This window comes from Ischnura elegans, chromosome 12 (assembly GCF_921293095.1).
Source record: "Ischnura elegans chromosome 12, ioIscEleg1.1, whole genome shotgun sequence".
NCBI lineage: Eukaryota > Metazoa > Arthropoda > Insecta > Odonata > Coenagrionidae > Ischnura > Ischnura elegans.
In genome coordinates, this window is record NC_060257.1 from 7119106 (window position 1) to 7127791 (window position 8686).

The window sequence follows — 8686 nt, forward strand, 5'->3', positions numbered from 1 at the left end:
TGCTTATTAATTCAATAATTAAGCAACTCCTTGGAGCCATCATGAAGCCCTTCATTAACTAAATCTTCCCTCTTTACCAGCACATCAGAAAATTAACAACATCAGGAATGTTAACCAGTGACACCATCAAGACATCTTTTAAGAGCAAACTTCTTGCTGGGTTTTACCAAACAAGGTGTTGACATCAACTCTAAGTGATGGAGGTCGTGCTTCCTAAGCCACCGTCAGAGAAAATAAAACCTACCTTATCGCCATTTGGTGGCCACATATTTTGAAGCACTCCATGAAACATATGACTTTATCTGCAGTCACATGCAGAGGTGCAAAGTTATACACACTAAGGCCCATATCGTCAGTCGCTCCTTCAGATCTCGTCTTCACTTAGGATTCCTTCGGCGGCCTCCTTCGCGAAGGACGCGATTACATTCAAGAGACAATCCTCAGTGAAGCTCTTCTTTATCTTCTGACTTAAGCTGGTCTTTTGGATCATTTTCGTCGCTCATGGAATGTCCGGTTCTGAGATCCGTTCATCCAGTCAAACAAAGACAAAGCATAACTCACTTAGCGTCACATGGGTCACAAAATATGCCGAAATGGAGCGAATGGGTAACGCAGAAAGAGTTTTTCTGTTTAATTTGGTAATCAAACATAGGGATATTCAAGAAAATAAGAAAACGGAAGCAGAGACAGTATGCATTGGAATTAGAAATTAAATTCACCGAAAATTCATAGATAATTCATACTTCAAATATACAACAGACCGAAGCGTGGGAAAAAAGCAACAAGTTTCCTCAGTTAGATGATTAGTAAATATCAACTATAGTCTTTAGTAGTCGAAACGTACACCTAAACAATCCAGCATTAACGTAAGCCAACATGATGATTAAATAATTCCTGGGGTGTAGGTAATATAATGCAAAAAGTTGTTTGCCAACGTGTTGTTTTATTTTAAAGCCCTCATCAGGGCTATGATTGAAAAAATGAGAGAAAAATAATGTACAATATTGATACATAAATAAAGGTTACAAAAAAGCTTTTATACAAAAATATAATTAAAAAATGAGAAAGGAACACACAAGGATTTTGACATTAAAAAAATATAAAAAATATTTTTTTAATGTCAAAATTCTTGTGCATTCCTTTCTCATTTTTTATTGTAATATTGTAAAACAAGTGTTTTGTAACCTTCATGTATGTATCAATATTGTATATTATTGTCGTCTCATTTTTTCATTCATAGCCCTGATGAAGGTTTTAAAATAAACCGAAACGTTGGCAAAAAAACTTAATCGTACACTGAAAAAAGGTTTAGTTAGAACTATCGAATTCTGATGAAATTTATCAAACTTTTCGGTCGTCATATGGCTCATTGAAAAATTTACAATTACCAAACCAGTTTGATATAATTTACCAAACCAGTTTGATAAATTATATCAAACTGGTTTGGTAATGGAATCCGAAATGGCCACAGCAGTTCGAAAAAAACTATCAAAATCAAAAGATAATAAAACCGACGTAGTGTGCACATGTGAAAGATTTTCAATCCAGAAAACACTCTTCTGATTTAAAATCATAAAATTAATAGTTTAACGAAAGTTTATGCTAAAGAAATACAAAAAAAGCAAAAAAAAGATCCCCCTGCAAGCATCATCGAACGTGCGCCCTCCGCGTGGTAGCGGCGGGCACTAACCACTGGGCTAAATCGGTTGCTTCAATAATCCTCCACACAAACGCAGTAATATTTTAGTAATGTAAATAATCAACCTTTGCGTTGAAATGTGAATAAGATGTGATTAAACTTTCCCTTTGTAAGCTTAAGAGGAATACTTGATGCACACAATTGCATTTCGTAGTTACTCCATATCTAGTGCAGATGCGCAAGAAAACTTTATTTGTAGGCTTTTTACATCGATGTAGAGATGATTTTAACGTGCTGGGTGATATCCTTAGAATTAGTATGACGACTTTTATCACGTCATTCAACATGATCGCGAATGATTATGCCTCAGGAATGCCTCTAATTAAGGTTTTTATGTGTCGAAATACACAAATCTCCTAACAGCTTTAATATCCATGATAATACGCTGTTCAATCATTGTCTTTGATGCACCGGCTTACGGATAACATTGCAATGTAAAATAGAAATAAACAGAAAAATGAGCGTAAACAAAATTAAAACGTTATCGCCATCACAAATAATAAAAACAAACTCACTTCTACCAACCTATCTTTTATGTAAGGCCTGTTTAAAAATCTTTAAAGTGATGAAATAGTTGTGAAGTGGATGTGAAGGCTGGGCCAGACCAACCTACGCTGACGAGGAGTCCTTCACCAGCAAAGTGGGGTGAAGGAGACCTTCGGACATCTCTCGAACTGAAATCTATCCTTCAGGAGCCGAGGAAGATGAAGGATGGCTAAAGAAGCGACTGACGATACCGGCCTAAGGCTGAAGTTTGGTGAGAAAAAATATTTTGTTCAGCCAGGAGCTTCTTGCAGTTTACCACAGTTAAGCCAAATGTCACCAATTGTTCCTGACACCCAATGCAAATCTCCCACAATTCAATTCTACCACAGATCTCCTGTTTTCTTACCATGAAATACAATTAGAAGTAAATCAGTTGAGCTACATTTTGTCATCTGCTTTTAGAACCCCTTGACTATAAACCTTTGCAAATCCTCTTGAAATTCCTCCCTTGTGCAGAAATCTACATCTTTTTTGCAGCTGTGGAAGCTTTCCCGTGATGTCAGCAGCCTAGAAAGGATATTTTTATTTAATTTATGGTTAAAAATACAACGATGGATTATGACTAAAAGTTGCAAAGGGATTACAATAATTCTCAAACTTTACTGATGACTCAACTAAATTTAAGATTAGCCAAAATTTTTGAAGATTTCATGAGAGGTTGAAGCACAGGAATCTGAAATGAGATGCTCTTTAACAATTTTAAGGTGCTCGGGTATACAACAGGATAATCTTTAGTAAGGTGCTGTTTAACCCATAATTTCAACACATTTTATAATCAATATAAACAAACAAATGCATGTTACTGAGATGTAAGTTCTGAAGAGGCAACAGAACAGTTATTGTGAATCTATAGCTAAACACAAATAACCATGAATTTTCCAGAAATTATAATAATAAATACAGATGTCCTAGGCAGGAACAGGCTTGAGCATTTCAAATTGCTGTAAGCCATGGGTGGTATTAAAAATAAACAGTGCTATAAACATTCCCTGTGAGTGCAGGACCATAATAGGCAGTAAATACATAACAGAGGTCCAGCTAATCGTGAAATGGCTTTTATTAAAAGGTGATTAGTAAAGTGCAACGACAAAGGGAAAGAAATTACCTACTTCTCCCTCATTAGATACCATTAAGAATGCACTGCCAGTGCATGTGATCCTCATGAGATAGGCTTAAAAAAGAGAGAACGCGTGCAAAGAGCTGCCAGGAATGCAAGAAGTCATTACGATAGTTTTGTTAATGTAACTGACCTCTTAAGACCTGTTTACACAATACATTAACACATATGAGTTAATTTCTGTTTGCACAAATGATTTATGTGGACTGGAACGGAACATGTATGATTGCAAGAACCAAATTAGAACAGGTTCTATTTTCTGTGCATGCATTCGCACTTGTGGACTTCGCACTCCACGCACACGTGTACGTGGAGTGGTTACGAGGTACATTTTCGTGTTAACACATTTAGAAATTAACTCATACGGATTAATGTACCATGTAAACAGAACCTTAGATAAACTCGCATTGGGAATCTCTGTCAGACCTTAGATTTAAAAATATACTGAACCTTTTAGATAAATTCAAAGGCAGTGTCCTTTCTAACAAAGTCAGCCATCATACGAACAGAAACATACTATGGAAGATCAGATAATATAAATAAAATAAAGAGATAAGGCTGTACAGCAGACAGATTCATAATGTCTTTTTCCCCCCGATCAATTAAAGATTATACCAGCAGTGCTAGAACTAGCAAATAGATCAGATGACTTGTAGTGTAGCTTACTAAGTTATGTATACCTTAATGCATATTTCTGAATTTCATAATTATTTCTAACAGCATGTGGTAGTACAATTTTTTATTGTGAGTAACGTTCCTTAGGACCGTGAGGTGTGGATGAGGGAATCAAATTGCATGCAGGTGATTGATCACCCTCTGCCAAACACGCCAGAGGTGGCTCGCAGGGTATTATGTAGATGTAAACAAAAAGAGAAGCTGCAAACGAAATCCTCATCAAATATTATTCACGAACGCGAAGTTCATAATTATTGAATATATTAAATTCGAGGAAGCAAAGCAATCCAGTTAATCGTACAATTTTAAAGAAAACTAATACGCCGAATAAGCCTCAACTCACGTACTTCTGTTATGGACATGGGTTTATTAAACATTGACGCGTAGTAATAAATAAATTTGCAAAAAATACTGCTTATTACATTGTTGTCCGGGAGGATACCCAAGCCATGCCGAAAGCAATGATTAATGAGTTACAATATGCACATAAAATATGAATTCGAGCCGTGGTGAAACCAAATGACACGCCACACACACAAACATGTTATTTGACGCAAAACCAATAGACTGAATAGAGGCATACCTTAGCGATCCAAAATAAGGCCTTGATATTCAATCAACAGCATGTATTCGCGTCCACTTGTTATGAATTTAAACAAAACCGTGGGACACGGAAGTTGAATTGATCACGGTTGTTTAATTTACAAATAATCTTTTTCACAGACACCTTCACCAAGCTTCACGGATTCGTTTGGCGGGCTCGGTGACTGCTTTTTTTCCGTGGTCCGTTGCGTGGCGCCACCCACAAGAAAGTTAAAAGTGGTTAAAAGTTTGAGCGGATTGAGCTGGTTTGAGCATGGAGAATACATTATATGTGTAATGTATTAATCGGTATTAATCATGAGTTTAAGAATAAACTTCTGAAACGGTTCATTGCGCTCAAAATGCATGCTGTGATCCTTTGATATTCTTGGAAGAGTGGTATCTAGCCTTCGTTTCCTTTGAAATATGTTGTGTGGTATCATAATTGTTATTCTTCATCAACAATATTCAATTGCATTGTATGCATGATGGTTACATGGTTACATCCATAGCGGGACATCAATGGTATCATCATCCTCCATCATGCTTAATGGCGCGCAATGGGGCATGGCATAGCGTCACATAGAGAATGTGGGGCATGTCGGTGATGTTTGATGTAAGTTTTCGTTTCATAGGTTTTCGATACTTCGGTTGCGTTTTTCCACTATTCATGTATATGGCTACACGTGGCTTGCGCAAAGATTACGCAAGAAATTATATCGGCTGTTACTTTTTCAGGCGTGGTGAGGGAATCCTGATACGTGGCTGGTCGATCGAAGTTATTTGAAGAACGAGGGCGTTGATGCAGATTTATTCTGGTAATTATCGATTAAGGAAATGTAAAGCAATCTAGTACAATGGTCCGATGAAAAGCGTCTCCTCGTGATTGTCAATAAATACTCAATAAAATATTCTGAATATTAAAATATTTTTCGGCGGAAAAGCCGGAAAATTACCCTGAAACAGGAGAAATTGGAAGAATAAAATTTCAACCGTAACTAGTCATTTAAAACTCAAAAGTTTCTTAATTTCATACTTAACACAGTGATGCTATGTTTTTCTGAAGCGGATGTAAAATAAGTGAATGCATATTTTCTCTATGACCTTTGACCCGCATTATGACTTTCGGAGGTCGAAGAAATCTTATACTGAAAACCCGACTTTGACACCCTCCAAAATCTATAGTTTGACAAGTGGCCTTGGACCCCCGTTGTACCCTCGGAGGTCAAAAAATCAACAATACGGATTTATGAACTGCCTTATCGACTTTGGGACCCTTCAAAACCTATGGTTTGACATGTTGGTTGTCATAATTGCCAGGCTTTTAACTCTATGGCCTTTGACCCCCATTGTGACCCTCGGAAGTCAATTAGTGGATAATATGGGTATTTGGACTATACCAATGACTTGGGCATCCTATATAACCCATCCTACATACACCTTTGCTGGTATGCTATTTTTTTTGCCACCCTAATGACCTTGATGGTGACCTTACTGGGTAAACGGTTGAATTTTTGTAAATAAAAGTGTTATTTTCGGGTTTCTGGTTCCCGAAAACCTAGGAATTGACATCTTGGTCAATGAAATTCAGACATTTTTCTATCTCGATTTTTTCAACATTGAAACCTCATAAGGCAAATTCAAATTTTTGGTTTGGACCCATATCGTGAGGTCAATAGGGTAAAATTTTGCTCACACTCTACAAAACTTAGGACCTTTCCCCATAAGTATGCCAATTTTCACGAATATTGCTCGATTCAAAGTTAGTAAAATTAAAGGTCAACAATTACACTCGACCTTTAGGACAGTCTGTATAATTTTGAATCACAGTAGACTCCCGATTATCCAAATGGCTAATGATGGGGAGTGACGGCGCGAATAATCTGAAAACATGGATGACCCAAACTTTCACTCAAATGTCTTGTAATGTTCATAATTTACATAAAACAAACAATATATTATTATTTTTGCAGTTATTGTGTTATTTTAGAGTGCTTCCCAGACTCAATTAGAGCTTTCTTTGCCAGTTTGCGATGTTTTTAGTGGCGGTAAACATGGTTTTACTTATATTATATTAATTCTCCATGTAAGGCCTGGTTTCGAAAACCACACATCTGTGGCTGTGTGATCACGGATACAAAAAAGTGGTTTGCACGAATGCTGCAAAACCACTGCTCGATATGGGAAACTACACTGTCTGGCACGATGCCATGTAGTCGCGTCTCGCTCAAGTTGCCTGGGTTGCAACTGCTGCAGGACGTATATCCACGATCACGGAGCGTGGTCGCGCACTTTGAGGCTTGGAAATCAGAAACACGGTGCTCCTGTGAATGCAGCTAGAGCATGATCACTTCCGTTTCATGAAGGGGATTCTGACGGAAATAATAAGCCCGGTGTATCCTGGCATTAATGGAGTAATTCCGATGATTTTGCGTCCGATTTTAATTAAAACAATAAAGGTCGAAGAAAAAATCGAGCGAGAGTGAAAATCATGCACGGATAATCCGCAACCAGGAAAAACCCCAGCCGGATAATCGGGAGTCTGCTGTACCTTTTATTACACTTAATTAGTTTTTTTAAATGATGATAACTAAGCTGAGACAGTTCACAGTTACCTATCAATTTTGGTTAGTTAACCCTTTTAGGATGGTGAAGTTCTCGCCTTGGCATGACTGCTGTACTGAGCCCCAAGAGATTCTTCCGTCCCCTCCGTACGGAGCATTTTTGCAGGACATTCGTGAAGGAGGGTGTCGTGGATAATCACACACGCTTAGCACCACCCTTTTTCGATCCTTCCTAGCGGGGACGCCGCATTATCTCGGACTCCAAGGGTAGTTGGGCTCCCTCCTTTCAGGGTTTATAACCCCAACAGCGGCAATGGTTCGCGGTCAATCATGCTTTGTTTATATGAATTAGCTATATGGATAATTGTTGCTTGAACGCAATTGCTGAGTTCGAATTGAATTCCTTGTTTTATTCTGAGAATTATCAAATTTTGACCATAGCTCTACCGTCAATATTAAAGTATTTAATGCAACAACAATTTCCATGCTGATGTTTATACTGAAATCGAGATATAAGTTAATATTTATTGTAGAATTTTGCTAAAAAATTGGAAACGCAGCAAAGGAAAAGCAAAAGAGTAAGAATTCAATTCTTAGTTTATATTTTTTGAGAAAGGAACAAATATTTATTTTGCAAAATGACTGGATAAAAAAATGCAAGAGCACAGTCCCTGACTGATAAGAGGGGAAATATAAGACGAGGGGTCCGGGTACCTGTTTCCAGATTTTGAGGGTACGGCCTAAGCCCTGCAGTGTTGGGTCCTTAACGCATAAGAGGGGGAGAGCTAGGAAACGTGTACATATATTTAGCATTCGTTCACCTGCGTAGGAAAATCTGCGACAAAAATATGCAGATTTCCTCTCCCGGGTCAAGAAACGTCCAAACGCATATTTAAGTCTTTAGTAGTGAAAAGGTTAAATAATAATATATTTTGCTGAAAATTGCTGATGTCCGCTCCTTTATCACAGATATATATTTATTTGAAATATGTATCATTTCTGTTATTAGTCTTTTTATGAAATAACTTTCATTATCTGAAATTACGGTATTTTTGAATGCAAAGTAGTAGCCTTACTGTCATAGAATAGACATATTCTAGACATCTAGTAGATATTTAAAAGTTTTCTTTTAATCACTATTATAAATAATTACCAGAAGAGTTGCCTTTTCCTTTTTAGTGAACGTGTGTGCAATGAATTCATCTATCCATCCACTTTAGAGCATAGCAGTTACACTTTTCGTCTAGATTCAGGTGTTTTTTGGCTAATTGCACTGGACATATGCAATAAGAGTCTCCGGACAAAAAAGGACATATTGTCGACATATAGTAGATATTTAAAATATCCAAGACATTGAAGACTTATTCTAGGGCCGTGTTATTAGGCTCCCAGGAGTCTTCAAGCTCTAAATAGCCCCTTACGGTCCCCCACGCTTGAATCTGGTATCAATAGTCGTCTCCTAGGCTGTGGCAGACTCCTTGCAGTCCCCTACGCTGGGAGCGG

General features: G+C 37.5%; 1 long non-coding RNA gene across 1 annotated transcript; it reads right to left on the reverse strand.

Annotated features, from left to right (window-relative positions):
• Positions 1-2425: 2425 nt before the first annotated feature.
• Positions 2426-5230, reverse strand: LOC124169154. The gene is made up of 2 exons (XR_006867041.1): positions 4621-5230; positions 2426-2752 (listed from the first exon to the last, which is right to left on the reverse strand). It is a non-coding gene; the product is annotated as an uncharacterized LOC124169154 (long non-coding RNA).
• Positions 5231-8686: the final 3456 nt, after the last annotated feature.